The sequence below is a fragment of the Lagopus muta genome, chromosome 4 (genome assembly GCF_023343835.1).
Source record: "Lagopus muta isolate bLagMut1 chromosome 4, bLagMut1 primary, whole genome shotgun sequence".
NCBI lineage: Eukaryota > Metazoa > Chordata > Aves > Galliformes > Phasianidae > Lagopus > Lagopus muta.
In genome coordinates this window covers 26,077,483-26,095,481 of record NC_064436.1, presented here as the reverse complement: position 1 = coordinate 26,095,481, position 17,999 = coordinate 26,077,483, and the positions used below count along the sequence as shown (strand labels likewise).

Below are 17,999 nucleotides of genomic sequence, written 5' to 3'. Positions count from 1 at the left end.
TGTAAAGATCTAAACACCAAGGAGAAGAAGCTCACCCATGAATCCCACCTTTGCATGCAGGCAGCTGCACACCAGCTCCGTCAAGCTCCTTCCACCAGCTCCCTACAGTTCTACGGGTTGGAGCAGCTATCCATCAGCTGAGCTCTCCCCATCAGCTGATGAACTCGTGCAGCTTGCAGTCAGGAGTTTTAAGGCAAGCCAACAGCAGTGATGATTTCCTTCAAAACATCACATTGGAAACAGTGATTCAGCAGGTGATTCAGAGTGGCTCAGCTGTCAAGGAATGGAGAGTGGGGTGGGGTGGCCAGCTGGGAGCTGATGCCATCCATGCTATGCCATCCCCACCAGTGAATCAGAGCTCCAACTCTCCATCATTTCCATACCATCCTTTGTGCCTCCCACAAGCTTCCAACTCAGCCTCTGCTCTGTTCCTCATGTAAGTGAAAAAAACAGAAAACTGATGCTGTTGATGGAGTTGGGAGTGGCTTTCCCAACAGCCTTGAAAGATACAATCCATTTTATGCAATGAGCTTCTATAAGCCTAACCCACTTCAGATGCCAAGGCCAAAAAAAACAGACTTTTATCTGCAAGGATCAGTGGTAAAGAGTGGATCTGAACCAGCTCACAGTGATAACGAGCTTCCTAACCGTTTACATATGTGTCCACAATCAACCACAAAAAGCATCATCTCAGTGCCCAGACATGGCAGCTGAGAGCCAGGATCTTCTGACTCTACTAAAAACCCCTCATGTGGCTTCACTAGAGTCCCTCAGTTTCTCATTACCACATTCCTCTCCTTGACAGCGAGGGATTAGTGTGGGGTTACCTCCTTTCATTAAGTTCCAAGATCTTTTTTCAAAAGGGCACAGAAGGTGCATCACACCACATTAATGCCAAGGAGCATAGTCCTATCCATGAGCATGAAGCTCTCTTGACATGGTTCCTCCCTCAACCTCATCAAAACGTCACAGAACCATGGAATCATTAAGGTTCGAAAAGTCTACTAAGATCATCAAGTCCAACCCATCACCATGACATATTTTGAATTCAAAAGCTGTTTGCAGACATCCATGCTTGGTCTTACAACAAAACCTACAGCATGCCTAAGAAGAGAACATCATCCCCTTTCATAATTAGAACAGACATACAGGTTGTAATTTTACAACAAGCTCAAATTGTGTTAAATAACAGTACACATTTAAGTTTATTTAACTGGTTCTACCTAAAACCTCATCATCAAACATCACTTTTCCACTTGGATGCTGGTTTGAGGTAAGAAATTCAAATAATCTCTGGTCTTGCATTTAGTGAAAACTAGTGTTTCCATGAACGGTACAGAATTTTTACCAGCAGTAACAGACCTACAGTTGGTTGAAGAAATCTGCATACAGTTTCTGCAGGTTACAAAGACAAACAAGCAAAATAAATGTAGGCTTAAGATAAAAAGGGTGGTCCTATTCTGGTAGTTAAGAGCAAACACAGTTCTTCATCAAGCCAGTGGTACTTGCCTGATACCTCTGTATCTTAGCTGGATATCAATCAGATTTCTAGAGCAGCAACGGGTCTCAGTGGAAGGAGGATCCTAGGACTCTGCAACCAACCTGCTACTTTGGCTTGGAAAGGTCTGCACCTTTCAGATCAACACGCGACAGATATGGCATTTAGCAAACACACACCAGCTTGTGTTGTGAAAGGATGTTCATAAACACTAGTAAAGAGCATTACAATCTCTGAAGGATGTATAAGGGAAGATCAACTCACAGCTCTGATGGGCAGGTACAGTCAGATCAGCTTGTTGCTTTCAAGCAGAAAGCACCTCGCCTGGTACCCGGCAAGAGCAATTATCTCCAAAAATATTCCACTCTGATTCAAGCATATTTATCCTCTGTCTTATTGGTTATGAATCTCAACACCTCAATGCACAGAATGATGCCAACTCACAACATCCCAGGCTCCTCTCTCCATTGGTGTATGACCTGGTATTTCTGGCCCTATTGTCAAATGCGACAAGGTGTAAGCAGAACACCTAGCCCCATGGGAGGGGCAGGTGACACAGGGAACATTTTACTGTGGAGAGAAGATGTGTTTCAATGAATCAAAACCAAAGTATTCTAAGCACGTGGATCTGAGTCACATTCTGCTATTTCAGAGCCACCTAGGGAAACTGAGCTCTATTGTTTCCATGGTCCCATCAGCACATTAAGCACAACCTACACATGTTTCTAGAAGTAGGGATTTGGATTCTTTAATGCTTTTTTTTCCTCACAGCAGCTGTAATAGAGGAGAAATTAACATTAGCTTTTGGCTGGAAATAGTCTTGGCCTCCTGGTTGTCAATCATAGAATCATTAAGAGTAGAAAAGACCTCTAAGATCATCTAGTCCAACCACCAACCTATCTCCACCATGTCATGTCCCACATTGCCACATCTCCAGGCTTTTGAACACCTCCACGGACAGCGACTGTATGGCTTCCCCGGGCAGCCTGTGCCAATACTTCACCATATCTTTGGAGAAGAAATATTTCCTAATTGAGAGATTCACAGAATCATTAAGGTTGGAAAAGACCTCCAAGATCATTTAGTCCAACTGTCAACCCATCATCACCATGCCCACCAAACAACAGATTTTCTCAACTGCAGCTGCAAAATGCACTCTGGAACTTCTGTTAGCAAGGTCATTTTGTAGACAAGTGTTTTTTAGGTGCTGTGGCTCAGTCCCACAAAACCACACCAAGCAAAGAATGCACGTCAGTGCATGCAAAGTACACCTGCATACCCGCCAACATTTTGGAAAGGATTCTAAAGCAGGAGCAGATGAAAGTTCTGTCTCTGTCACTGAAACACATCTGCTCCATTCCAGCAGAGAACATTTTTTCTGTACTGTCCATATGAACAGCAAAAAAACATTAGAGTGAAGAAAATAGAAACATGCTGAGTTAGACAGAATTAGTTTTTCATTTAAGAACACTGCATGGAGATACAAATAAACAGCTTAGATCATCTTTACCTCCAGAAGCCGATAGCTGTCTTGTCAAGACTGTACTTTAAACTAAATCTCCTCTGACAGCTCAGAGCTGAAGCTCTGACACTAATCTCTGCAAATGGGGGAGAACGATCACAACAAATGAAAGGAGCTCTACAGAATGAACAGGGATGCAGTGGGAAGAACACACCCACGCCAAGACTGTGCTACCACAAACTCATCTGTTTGTAAGTCATTGCACAGAACTCCTACCACATTTTCTACCCGTGATGACTCTGTTAAAATCAGAACAGCCCAAATGAACACTGCTCCAGCACTGCAGCACAAACTGACTGCAAACTCATGATGGTTCAACGGTTAGACTAAATGATCTTGCTAAGGCCCTTTTCAACTGTAAGGACTCTATGACCCCACCCCACCCCCTCAGAAAAAAAAGAAAAAAAAAAAAAAACTTTAAAGCCCTTCAATTCAGAAAGAAAGGCTCTGCAGCACGAGAACCATGTGGTGCTTATTATTCCTCTCCTCTCTGCGACACCTAGCGCTTGGTGCTCCGGAAAGTTGAGAGCCACAAAGCATCCCTGCCATCAGCAGAGACAAGCATCTTCAGCTCCGAATGCCACAGAACTCTTTCGCAGCTGATCAGAGGACACCAGTTCTACTGAGTTTTAAGCATGAAGCCTGGTAGCAACTTTTCCAAAGAGAACATCAAAACCAAAGAGCCCAGGTAGTAAAATGCAACTGGAAGAACCCACCTGCTTGGTACTGTCAGCTCTAAAATCTAAGATGACACATAGCATAAACTGGCAACGTAATCCATGCACAATTCCTTCCTGCCTTCACCACCAGTTAAACAAGCTCGTGAAAAGAAACTTCCAGGTTTTCAGCAAGCATTCCTCTCTGATGGGACTCCAGCCCCTGATCCATCAACACTTTCTATTTGTTTTCACAAATATCTGGGTCTCACCTCCAGCCCCCACCTGCCGCAGCACCGCGTCCCACCCGTACCACAACGGCACACGTACACGCAGCCCCCAGACCTACCCGCAGGCGTCCGCCGGCACTCCGGCCGCACCGCGCTGCTGCTTCTGGCAGACGCCGCTCTCCAGCGGCTGCGGGGCCGGCAGAGGGCGGAGCGCCGGAGGCGGAGCGGCGCAGACCTCGCCCCGACGACTCCGGGCGGAGCGCAGCCCGGCGGTATGGAAGGAAGGCCAAGGGGGAGCGAGGGGAGGGTGAGCGGTGCTGCAGCGCCTTGGCTGCCGCACTGGACACTGCCCTGATCCTCCCGCTGTTCCCACGGCCTGAGAGGATTGGGCTTGCCCAGCATCTTCCAGGCAAGTAGCGTAAGCTGGATCGAGCTGACCATTTATGTATGAAGCTATGTACAAGCATCAAATCCCTCATTAATGGAAGAAAAACTGTCCCAAGGAGTTAAATCAGACACGTGCCTCTGGCTGCTATTTCTGTATGCAATGGCATCATCCAGAGCTCCTTCAGCCAGGTCCATGTTGAAGGCAGTCACACAGCCCTGTCTACCTCTGTCCTTTCTTTAGAATCATGGAATCATTAAGGTTGGAAAAGACATCTAAGATCTAGTCCAACCACCAATCTATCCCCACTCATACCCCTCTGACCACATCCCTCAAACACCTCCAGGAACACTGACTCCACCACCTCTCTGGGGAGCCTGCGCCAACACCTCACCACTCCGAGAATACAATTTTCCTAATATCCAACTTGAGCCTCCTCTGGTGAAACTTAAAGCCGTTACCCCTTTTCCAGTGGTCCCACCAGCAGCCCAGTCCCTCACAGAATATGTTTTCAGGGTTGTTAAATGTAACAGAGTCACACTTTCACTTCTGATAAATTCATTCTCTAGAAGGAAATATTTTAAAAGTCAGTTTTTAAAATAATTGAGCTGGGAAGTTAACAGATAGTAAAGGGACCACTGTACCAATCTCCTTTTGAGATTGGGTCCTGGCAGATATGCTTGCAGCTTCCCAGAGCATTCGAGAAATGACGCACACATCCTGAACTTCAGGATTTGCACCAACACCCATCCTGACCCTCTGCTCAACATCACCATGTGATACAACAAAATGACAGTGGAGGGTAATTTCTGCAGAAGATGACACAAGGCCAAGTCAGAGGCCCCAGCAGTCGCACACACAGCTTTGTCCTTTTCCCAGTTTGACAAACGTCAGAGGATGGTGCTACATATCCTCCCTGGGCTAGAGCAGAGCCCGGTAATGGTCCCAGCTCCATTTCCTGTCTGTAACAAATTTCCCAATGCAGTGCACTATTTAATCTTCTTGCTTCATTCCTGCTTGCTTTGGAAGTCTCTTCACCAGCCAGAACTTGTTAGCATATGTACAAGAAATCTCTGGAAAAAAAGATCTAGATCTTACCCAGATAAAGGATTTCCCATTTCTCCTTTTTGCCTCATCCGTAGATGACACATTGATTTTCTCCTCCCCTCCTCTCCTCCTCTCCTGTATTTTAAGGCATAACCTCTGACTTTAAGCAGAAATACTCTTCTGAGGTAGAGTATGGGCTTGCCAATGGAAAGGGCTGCCCAAGGGGAGGTGCGAGGAGCCAGTGCAGTGCCAATGAATCAGTGCTGCTGCAAAACTGGCAAAGGCTACAGCATTGGGCAAGCGAGGCAGTTTGTGTGCTGGCCTCGCTGCAGCAGTGCAGGCGGTTATGAATAACTTGGCAAGAGTTCAGAGGAGGTCACAAATTGCAGGAGGTGAGAGAAACACAATTACAAGTCAACACGCCAAGCACAGGACATGCCTAATCTGGATTGCTCTAATGCTGTACTTATTTATGCTTACTATTTTTATAAGGTACTGGTCACAGTGGCAAGGCATTAAGGAAATCAATCTCAAACAAAAGCTAAAAAAAAAAACCCAAACCCTAAATGGGAGCAAATAAAATTAGATCAATGCACACTAAATGCAATTGCTGTGCAATGTTCTCCTGCAACACAGACTTGATCTGTGGCGGTTGGATCTGCAGGCATCAAAGCTAGCATTTATACTGGGCTCCAACACAGACCCCTCCACTGTTGTGGAAGTACATCACAAAGTCAAATTGCAAATCCAGCCTCTTTTTTTTTTCCCCCCCTGCATGGACTTGTGAAAAACCTGATCCAAAAATCTCATCTTCTATCCACTGTTATTATCACTGTAAAAATGTATTTTTTCAAGGAAATGTGATGACTATGTGAAAAGTGAATGTTTTGCTTCAAAACTACTGCCATTTTAGGAGAGAAGAAATTCTTGTATCTAATAGCCATTGGTAATCCCTGAGACAACAAATGCTGCAAAACTTCCATGCAGGCCAATGATAAGCAGGCTCCTGACCCATTTGAGAAAGTGGGTTGAACCACCAGTGCTGATAACAACTGCTAAAGAAGGTGGAGTCCAACTTCCAACATTGCAGTGCTTGCATAGAATGGAAATGTGTTTTTTCAAGATAATTTAGGTTACTTTTCTGATGACTGGCAGTTTGGCTGATAAGCCTAATATCAACTTATTCTCTGAAACTATCTAGTGTTTCTCCAAAGCATAAGAATTAAACAGCATAGAAAATGGGAAAAAATGAATAATATCTTATAGTAATTTCATGACATCGTATGATGTGAGGAAATGAAACTTCAGAAAAATCACCATGCCTGGAAACACTGATAGTAAATATTGATGTGTTCTAACTCTATGCAATTTCTGTTGTAGACTAACTTCCACTATGTGCACGATCAGCTCAGCTAGCTGCTGGCTGCCTGCTTCAGCTCCAAGGGAACCATCAACAAATGAAGAGAAAACGGTTGATGTCCATTCTTTCTGTATTTTAATGCTTGCTGTTGTGTAAATCTCTCAATCTCTGCCCTGTGGTTTGCAGCACTTCCCTGCATGAAGCAGGAAGACATCAGGTTTCATTTAAGCCATATGTTTATTCATATTGAACTTGAACTAGGATCATATTAAAAACAGATTACCAATCATTTAATAGCTATTAACACTTGCCAAAACTAACCTGTGGTTTTAAATGAGAGGAAGGTCAAAGTAAATGAAAAGTAGCATTTAACTCACTGCAGAGAAGTCAGTGCATAATATGTATTTGACAATTTAAAAATACTCAGCAGAATCCCATCCACAGCACATTCTTGATTCAGATCGATGAAAAGATTTAGAATTTGAATTCATTTATCTCAAATTCAAAAGTAAGCACCAATCTGGCAATATCAGCACATGCATTTAAATCTGTGCACAGAACTCCCGCTGAAATTGTTGAGACATCTGTGCCAGTGGAAAGCATTTGCAGAATCTGATACCAAACCTCTCATCTTGATTTACAAAAAACTGCTTCGGGTTTAATATAAGGTGTACATCTTTGTATCAGGGGTGGGAGGCCTAAATTCATCTGATCACTTTAAACCTTGCCTTCAAAACTGAAGTTAAGCACCTGCCTCAGTAGTATGACAAAGGAAGATTCAAGCAACATCTTACCTGATAGTCCCATGCCCTCTTTTTTTTTTTTTATGATTTAATGAAAAAAATATATATATATTTTTTAATTCTTAACTACATACATTAACTATATTATGTATTTCATGACAACACGCTTCAGGAGCCAAGCTGGACTGGGTAGACTCTCAAGTCTATCATTAATGGATCTCCACACTGCTTGGAAAGGCTCTGCCTGGATGACAAAAGCAGGGCACAAACATATTGAATTCTGTGTTATGTTGGATGTTAATACAGTGAGAAACCCTTAGCTGCTATGAAAAACATGAAGAGTTAGCTTATTTTTAAAATATAGGAGGAGAAAATGGCTCAATCTCCATTCGAGCGAGCATAACTTTGTCAAGACTGTTAGGGGTGCTTGACAAGTCTGAAACCATCAAAAAGAGTACAGCACAACGCAGGATGTTTAACAGGTTCCTGATATCCTTTCTATGTTGGGAAATACATACCTTCGGAGGCAGGTAAAGGTGATCCCAGCTTTGTCTGGCTTAGAACTGATTTATTACCTCCTAAGCAAGTTGTTGATTCACTGCTGCCACTTGCATTATTTATGGCTTGCATTTGACTGAACCCAAGTGAATAAAAGGTCCGGAGTGAATTAGATTTCCAGTTTATTTGGATAAAACTTCCCCAGAGTCTTACAAATGAATCTTTTCCTCTAGCTGCAGATTTGACTGGTATTCTACTTTGTCCGAAAGATGGAGAAACTTTCTCTAAGGGCAATTATTAGATTTTTAAACTGTGGGTAATAGCTCTTCTCTAGGACCTTATCTGATGGTACACAGATGAAGTGTGAATGCAGGAGAAGCTGGAATACCAAATGTGATCTGACTCCAGCCCTTGATGGATAACTACAGATGATTCTTTGTCACTGCCACACACCTTGGTTTTAAAAGCCCTAAGCCCTTCCTTTACTAGCGTTGTTCCAAAGCCTAGATGTTAGGATCTAAATTTTTGTTTAGTACTGATTTAGGGTTGCTGTTGCTGGAGGCTTTCCCTGACTCACCAGACAAGGAGACATTTCCATCCTCACCCGCTCTTGCCTCCACCCCTTTCTTCTTTCAGCTGCCATCCTCTCCATCCCACCTGACAGCCTGCAGCCATCACCCTGTGAATTGTAAGTCATTTCCTCATTGACAGCCTCCCATTTACTCTGACATCTGTCAGCCCTCCCTGACACTTGAATAAGCATCAAGACATTAACAGTCTGGCACAGGTTTAGGGTTGGAATAATAATAAACTAGCCCTTCTTCTGCATTTTTCTAACGTTCATAAACCCTGCCTGCAATGGTGAGCTGGAGGAGAGCCTCATGCTGCAAATGTAGTGGGAGCAAAACAGTATCGATTTTAAAGGATTATCAGAATGAGGAAGTGATCCAGCCTTGTTTACTTAAAGGACATGGTTTATTTCTCCTGTGCATTGATTTCTCTGTTATTTTGATTCTGACTGATGCAGCTCAAAAGCCGCTCTCTTCCATTGCTTCCAACCACACCAAACATGCCAGACTCCCTTGCACAGGGAATTCCTCCTTTTAGCCTGCAGCAGTGGTGGCTCTCAGACAGACCTCAAAGCGCCACTTCTGAGCAGCTTCTGCACCAGATGACTTCCTGGAAAGCTAGTGTGCCTCCCAGATGTTCAGTAAACATGACAGTGCCCTCTACATGTCTTTGGATGGAGTTCAGACATCTCTACCCACAATCAGCACACACAAAGGATTCAAAGGCTTCCCACAACACAACTTTTGTTTTCAAGTAGGATTAAAACACGCTCTTGCATTTCCCTCTGCTTGCTATTTTGTGAAGGGAACTAGAGTGTTTTCTACCACTGTAGGCTTAAAATTTAGCAGAAAAGATGATGTCAAGAAACTAAAAACATTGCTAGTACTTTAAAGGTGTTACTTCAATTATAGCTCAGTGAGGAAAAAAGAAAGAAAAAAGGAAGATTACAGATGAAAGTAGCTTGATGGCCTTTGTTAAAGGCATTCAGTGAGTGACTTCTGCCAAGTTCCAGGGAACACATCCGCATTTTCATAACTGTCACCATGAGATCCAGCAGCTGTAAGGGGAATAGATTTCCTACTGTGTCAGTGTTTGTAAGAAACTGAAAATCCCTAAAAAGTTTTTCTGAATTTTTTTCAAAGACTACATTTTTTCCTCTTAGCAGTTCCCTCATTTGTAAATTTGCCTGGGCAAGACAGAAAGCAGTCATTGGCACATTTCCCCCCATCTCCACTGAACTGAAAGCTGCCTGCTGTGTCTCCAGCTGTCCCCTGAAGCTTCCAGGGGTGAGGAGAATCACAAAGCCCTGCAGAATAAAACTGTCCAGGAGCTGCCTCCCCTTCCCTCAGCACAAACAACAGCAAAAAGCAAGATGGCAAACTGGCTTTCAGCCTCCAACCCCTCTTTGCAGCATGGTCTCTGGATCCCTTGCCTGATGTAAGCATAAGCCTTGTCATCCATTTAACTCCTCACTGTTTTGTTTTATTAAATAATATTCATTTGAAAACATTTTAAATGTCAATTACCCGATGAAAAATGAATTCAAACCAGTAACTCTTGCAATGGAAGGAAGAGTGCATGCCCAAAAAGCTTGTCTAAATATGGTTTAGCAGGCATATTTTTACACTCACGATAGACTGCAGCTTGTCTGCTGTGTCAGTTCACCAGCTTTCAATGGCAGCTTGCTTCTTTTTTACCCCCTTATAGTATACTAAAACCTACAGGCACTCTGCCAGAAACTAAGATTCAAATTCTGCAGGCTGCTATGCACACACATTAACAGGAGCTGACCCGGGAGAGACTCATTAAACATTTACACACTTCAGTCTGAGCACATGAATGTAGGTATGTAGGGCAAGACTGAAAGGAAGGGGATTTGTACTGAAGGGTGGTGTCCTCCTTCTGTTCACAATGAAGTTTAAAAATTCATTGCTGTATTGTTGTCACTGACCTAGGACAGATGTGCGTATTGTCTGTGACAGAATAGTACATTTTCAAATAGTAGTTTTTATTTCACATTTCAAACTAAGTACAATATTTTCCACAGAATAACTTAATTTCACTTCCAGATACAGAATTCATCAGATTTTTTTTTAATTTTTTTTTTTTAAACCATTAGTCAAGTAGTTACCTGCTATCTTTGCTCTATTTGCTTTTGAGGAATAAGCATCAACTGCTGTACTAAAAGCTTGTTCTGCACCTTCCTTTATCCATTACAGGGGAGAACTCAACTAAATCCAGATTAAGAAATAAAAACAGACTGCTTAGGATAATTGATAAGAGAATTTTCTACTGCAAAATAACTATTCTTTGAGAAATGCCAGATGAGCAGGTGGCATCCTATGTAGTCATACAGAAGTTTCAGCTTCTTTCAGCACACAAAAGCATGTGATGGAAGCCCAAAAGGGTTTTTGCTTTTGCTGTCTGTCGATGCTGACTTCCACTATCTCCTTCAGTTCTCTTTCTGTCTCTATGTATGGCCAGGAAGAGTGTATGGGCCTCATCTCACATTATTTGCTTTTACAGATCAATATTATCCTTAAATGTATTCTCCTGCAACAAAAAGCTTTAAGAAGTATTACACCTTGAAATAAACAAGAATGGACTAGATAAAATGAACGTCAGCCTCAAAAGCAACAACAGAACTGCAGACTGCAGTGGATAGTTAAGGGGGGGGGCGGAGGAGGACTGCAGCTCCTAAGAGGAAATCAGAGGTCATTATGTGCAGTTTTCACTAATCTATTTCATTACTGTTTAAGCTCTATACAGCTGGGCTGCAATCACACAAGAAAAAAACCACCAAGAAACACTGTGAAATCCATCTAGAGCTGCGTGTTCACAAAAATAGAGCCAGAAATGCAAAATACACTCCCAATCCAGTTTTCAGCAGTTAGCAATGTTTACGAGCACTACTTATAATTGCAAACACCAGGCTACAGAGCAACAGGCCAAGCTATACCAGGACACAGCCTCTTGGAAAAAATAGTAATAACAAGGAGAGGAGAAGGTTATACCACCAATCACCTGATCATTCGATCATTCCATAATTTTATTATATAACCTAATTGGAGAAGGACCTTCTCTGATGTTCTAGAAGTCCATAAAGTTTGTGGTGAACACTAGAAATGTTACAGAGGAGACTTTGCTGAACTCATCTGCGCTGCATAACTTGTAGCTTTCCCTTCATGAGCCTTGAAGCTACACACATGAAATATTGCTCAATGAATTAATGTGGGCTCACATGGGAAATAAATATCAGATAATTGCTGGTCCAACTTTTGAGACATCAGTCCTCCAAGAGTGAACTCTTGCTGATGCTCATTTCAGAGAAGCCATGTATGTAAAGAATTCAGATAGCCCCAAATCCAGAACCAATAACAGGTTGTAGAGGAATTCAACTGATGTTAAAACAGGCATTACAAACTGAATCCTGAGGAATGAAAGAACATCCCCTCTTCCCCTCCTTTCAATATTTCTTCTACTTACTAGTGTCACCCTGAGTGTAAGAGAAACTGCAAATGAGAAAACATCGACAATTAGAAGAGCTTTTTGTTGTAGGGACCAGTAGCTTTAAATTGGAGCCTCTGCTACAACGAATCACTCATTTGAATCCGAGAAATTACTTCAGAGAGCAAACGTGGACTAAAGGCATTATTTAATATGGCTGCCAGAAAGCCCTTCATAAAAATTCATGACTGCAGCAGCTGGTTTTAGTTACCCTGAGACTTCTTGTGTGTTCTTCTATGAAAAGCAGAGAAACCATGTTTCATGTTTATCAAAAGAGCTGCACTTGATTTCACTGTGGTGCACAGGGCAAGGCTCCCATTACCAACTATTTCAGGGCTGGCTTTTCTATCAGCAATGGCTTGGGAACATCATTCCAGTCTGCTTTTCTGACCTTGTTTCCTTTCTTGTTGAAGCCCTTCAACAATTCCTTTCCACATACCTCCCTAAGAAGCAACACAAAGATCTGCTTCAAACAGGAGATGAAAATATCAGTGTGAAGCAGAGGGCTACTGATTCCCAAAGCACACTACTCAAAAAAGGGAAATAGATGATGAAGATAAATTCAGTTGGTCCCAGACCACACATTACCCAGCCCATCTCTACAAATGCTCTTTGGAAATGAACACCAACTATTAACGCAGTCAGAAATTTATCAATGGAGGAATGAATCCTACAGCTCCCACATCCCTCCTGGGACCTAAAGATGAAGACTGTGAGTTTCTATACCACTTGATAATAGATAGCTTATTGCCTACAGGAGGTAGACAGAAGCTCCTGGTTATTTTATTTCTTCAAGCATTTATGTGCATTTTCACTACTGGGCTGCATCCAGCAAGCAAATTCACCACACTGCCTTGGATAACCTGATTCTCTCAACATCCCTCTTAAATTGCTTTTTTAATTCATGATTCTCATGTGCCTTTTTAATAGGAGATATTTGTAACCCATGGAGAACAATTTACTTCTGTTTCTGCCAGCATTAAAATTCAAATAGGCAGATCTTCTCAGAAGAAGTTTGCTATAGTTATGAGATTGCTTTCTCCTACCTCTAGTTTGTGGCATTGCTGTAACAATGGCTATTACTCTGAATACTGAGAAACTGGAAATTTCTCATCTTTTAAAGTGCTTTCAACTGATGTAACACTAATTTAAAGAATTTACCATACTGGGACTCAGGAGGCAACACTAAAAAATAAAACACTTTTTTTTAAAAAAAACTGTTTTACTGCCTGTTAAACCTAAGATAGCTATACTGCTGAGAGATCTAGCTTAATATTATTATTCTACTGACATCATAGTGTTTCTTATTTTTAGGACGTTAGTGGTTGTTGAGCTACTATCAGAAACAAGAGAAATCTCTTGTTATTTTCCAGAAAATATACAGAACTACATGGGATGGACTTCCTCTAGAATTATTTTCATTGAAACATGACATCTTATTCATAGTTGATTTCTTAAAAATTATTTGTTTGCTGGTATTTTTCAAAGCTTGACTGAATTTGATCTATTTATAAGCATTTCCATTCATAGTAATTATTTTTTGTGAAAAATAATGAAATATCAAGTCACATGGATATTTCTGACTTCAAAAGTAATACATTTTACAAACAGCCCAAGACCATTCCTCTTCACTCAGTGCAGCCCAGGGAAACCCAAAGGTTGGACACCAATGGAAGGACTGTATGAAGGCATCAGAGTAACATCTCCCAGGGAGATGAAGCTGAATTGCCATTCTGTGATGAGGCTCTGTGACATACACACTGCATCCCTCAGTGCTGCAGCTCAATCTGCTCATACTTGAGCTGGTTATGTCTTTCCCTCATGCTTTATTGTGACATGTGGATCCAATCAGCACCCTAAGCCCTTCTGGATATCACATAGTTGCCTTGCTCAGGTTTTACCACCCCACTGCACACTTCCTTTTCATTACTGACTTCCTTTGGTTTAATAACTCCCTCCCCTCTGTCTGCATTTAGGGCACAAAGGGAAAGTTTTATGTCTGCAACCCAGACTGAGCGGTGCACGCTCTTCAAAGCTGCACATTTGGCTCCTAGGATGAGAGCTGTGGTGGGGCTCCAAGAGCTGTCCTTAATGCTTTCAGTACCATAGGCATCAGCCACAGGCATGAATTCTTCAGCTAATGCTACTTTGTTCTGCAGTGCCAAAGGGCCGATCTGGACATGCAGGAAAAATAACACAATGTGGAGATGGATTTGCTTCTGTAGAAATAATGCCTCAGAGCTGTCCTGCTCTATCTCATCCTTGCTTGGTGCAGGACGTGAAAACTGCTTTCCTAACGGCAGTGCACATTAACTGTATCTCTGAGCAGCTCAGTTTTTCTGCAGTCTCTAATGACCAGTTGTCCCCAGAATCACCTGGGTAAGTCCTATGTCAGCTGCCCTCACCACAGTAACTGATGCTGCTATTCATGGGACAAAGAGGAACCAATGAAATAACAGATGGGTTATGAAATAAATATGGTCCATTGAAAGACAGAAAAAAATTTGCTAGACAGCACAGAAGCAGCTTTCAAAATTCTCCCTGTCAAAGCACATTGCTGCCCAACATCCGCATTTTCCTCCACATGTTTAAAGATCCACCTGCCAAAATACGAGTTGGATACAGATCGACAGATGTAAGCTTAAGGTACACTCAGAAGTCTTAAATCCTATCTTTGCATCAAGAGCTATAAACTCATTGAGGTTGGAAAAGACCAACTAGCCGAACCACAACCCATCACTACCATGCCCACTATGTTTCTCTGTGCCACATCTCCACAGTTCTTGAACACCTCCAGAGATGGTGACTCCACACCTCCCAGGGCACCCTGTTCCAATGCATCGTGATTCTCCCAGAGAAGAAATTCAGAAATCTTGCAAGGTATCGATTCAAAATAGGAAATGCCAACCCAAAGAGTGAAACTCATATCTACAGATCAACTGATCCTGTCAGATCCACCTGACTCACAGGTATGTGAATCCAAACCAAAGTTACCTAGCCTGAATAGCATATTCTTTTAGCTCTCACTCTTGCTACACTTAGTGGTTCCCTGGATCTTTGCGTTTCGTTGCATTACTAGTGTAATCACAGAACTTACCTACATAGTCCCTTGCTGCTCATAGTTTTCTGCCAGTGTAGGCCCAGATCTCTCCAGGCATAAGCAGGTTTACCAGAGTTCACCCTTGGACTTTCAAGTGCAGAAGCTCTGGATGAGTCTCCTAACCTGGAAACCATTCTTCATTTTACATCATCTGTGGTATATTCTATAGAGCAATCATGTAAAAGGCAATACTGAAGGACCATTATCTCACATCAATTACAAACTAGGAGTAAAACGTCTTACTCATAAGGCATGTAAGCAACAAGAACTTCCCAAGGAAAGAGCCACCACAGGCCTATGTTCATGTTACTTGCACTCATGTTACCTGCATAAAGTCTCAACTGCCAGAATTCCAGTAAGCAATAGAAGGCTAATAAAACTTCTAACACAGCATTCTTCAAGAGCCCTTATCACTGCCCCATCTTCACACAGACACAGCTGGTGAGAGTATAACTACAGGAAAGATAACACAACACCCTTGAAGGTCCTAAATGCAACTTCCTAATTATATAAATTCAAATATCAAGTAATTTCATATAATCCATCACTTCTTCCAATCTTTGCCCCCCTGTGGCTGAACTGGGAGTCAGAACAGCTGGAAGACATGGAGAGGAAGGTGTCAGTGAATTTACTCTTACTACTTAATACTGTAAATAGATATGGAAACAAAAAATGATTGCACGCCAAACTGCTCGCAGTTCTGACACTGAAAACTAACAAAAATACAACAATTTGAGGAAGTCCCTAGAGGAGACTAGCACATGAAAAAGCAGATGTTCTTTACTTCTCTTTGAATTTGGTTTATGTTGCAAGTCACTTTCCTCCATAACCACTAGGCTCGAAGCTGATAACAAGGAAATCTCAAAGCTGCTCACATTTTTAGAACTCTGGAAATGGTTTATTCACAGTTCTGACGCTTTTAAACACCAAGAGAAGTTACCCTACTGATTTAATGATAGTTTTCTCCTTTAGAGCACTAGCCCATTTAGATCCCTCACAGGACTATCAGAATACTCACTACTAATGTTTTTTATAACATTTTTTTCTATAATCTTGTCCAAGCACGTATATTGGCAGGCACCTCTGCACTGACTGAAATGAGGAAGTACATCTCAACAGTACCCACACTTCCACACATATTTGCCTGAGCTTTTATCGTGGGTCACCATGCAAACTACTTATTTTGCAATTCAAAGGAAAACTAAGTGCTTACTACAAGGTTCAAATCTGTTTCGAATTTAATATAATCCAAAACTGAACAGTTATCAATAAAGAAATACTACCAAGCAACCTTCTGATTTAGAAAATCAAACAGTTTCTCAGGGAAAATGAGACTTCTTTTTTAAAAATTTTAAGGGAGCTTCTTCTATGGGCACTATTAAATGATTAATCACATCTTTTTAAAGCTGGTAATAAGAACTGTTGTGGACAAAATTAAGTCTGCTAACGGACTACACTATCATTTGTTGAATTGGCAGAAGCCAGCAGGAAGAAAGCTCTCAGCACAAAGGCAACAACTGAGCCCATTTTCCTTCTCAACAAATTCCCAAAATACAGCAGGAATTACTTCTGTTTAAACTGATCCAAAGCAACACTATTTTTGAAAGAAACCAGGAGAGCAAAGGAAAATGTTTATCAGAATACAAGTATCTATTGGGAAAAAAAACACCCACCATTTTATCTTCTGGCCAAATGATAAGAAAAGCAGTACTGCAGCTGGAGGATGAGATAAATCAATGAAATAAATTTCTTGTAATGAACTTTTCTGATGAAGGAAAGTTATACAGCAGTGTATGCTTCCTAACAAATTTTAAGTAGTTATTCCATATCTGCTTTTCTCTGCAAAGAGAATTTGGCAAAACTTTGATTTTGAGCTTTATTTATACCATCCCTAGGAACTTGGCTAGGGCACCTGAGATTTGCTACGACGAAGACTGGGCTTGCAGAACCCTGTTACTGACAGTTGATGGAACAAGAGAAAGTTATCTGGTATTTCAGGAAGAAATACAACTCATAAGGTTTCTTTTAGCTGTGAACTACACATACTTAACCAGCATTCAGATAGGAACTACACAGAGCCATGCTCAACCAATCTGACAACTACTAAATACACCTGCACTTAAAGTTTAGTTACAAACTGCAATTTGCTTTTGAATCACAGATAAGTTTCACAACTTCACCAGTTTCTGGTTAACACCTGTAAGAAAACCTACCCTATAGAAATATGAAATGCTCAAAAAGTTGTGAGGGTTTTTCCAAGGCTGGCAATGTTTAGCACCATCTACTTCAAAACACAGTAGAAATACTCATTCTTGCAGGAGAACTGTCAAGAAGAGCTGTCATTTTGAGGTCTAAAATAGTTGAAAGATGACAACTCCCCTGCAGCTCATGTTCTATCTAAATTTAGCTCAGCAGCAAGAAGTTTCTAAAATGGATGTCAGGCTGCACCAACGTCTGTTATACCACAAGCAACACTGTCTTGCAGTAAAGAAAGCCCATCATTTCAGATGCACTGCTACAGCTACTGAACCAAATGCTGACTCATTCTGAAATCTTACTACAGCAACTTTCTAAATATACAATAGATTGATTCCAGCACTTGGTCTCTTAGCTAAATGAAGTCAAATTTTGTTTTTCAGCTGTTGAGCCAAATCTTCAGGTACGTGGAAGTCAATGGAATGATGCTGGTTACTATAGCACAGATGAGAATTACTAAACTGCAAGTTGCTCAGCAAGTTTATTCATAAATCAAACCATGACTTCTTGCACCCTTCGCCCTGCATCTCAGCTTCCCCAGCAATCTCTCACCACCTTCTCCCTGGCCACAATCACACATTTGGCTCTCAGGTTCTCCAGATGCTTTAGGAAGAGAATTCTTTTAGT

General features: G+C 41.7%; 1 protein-coding gene across 4 annotated transcripts in view; it reads right to left on the bottom strand.

The window, feature by feature from the left end:
- RASGEF1B (RasGEF domain family member 1B) overlaps nucleotides 1–17,999 on the bottom strand; it is a 117,159-nt gene that overhangs the window by 19,799 nt on the left and 79,361 nt on the right. Inside the window, exon 1 of one of the 4 annotated variants that reach the window (XM_048942161.1) lies at nucleotides 5,390–5,477. The exons of 1 other annotated variant lie outside the window; for it this stretch is intronic. The gene's annotated coding sequence lies outside the window, so the exon portion shown is untranslated. Of the gene's footprint in view, nucleotides 1–48; nucleotides 222–4,025; nucleotides 4,124–5,389; nucleotides 5,478–17,999 lie in introns of those variants that run through there. 2 more of the 4 variants (XM_048942159.1, XM_048942160.1) reach the window with 2 other exon arrangements.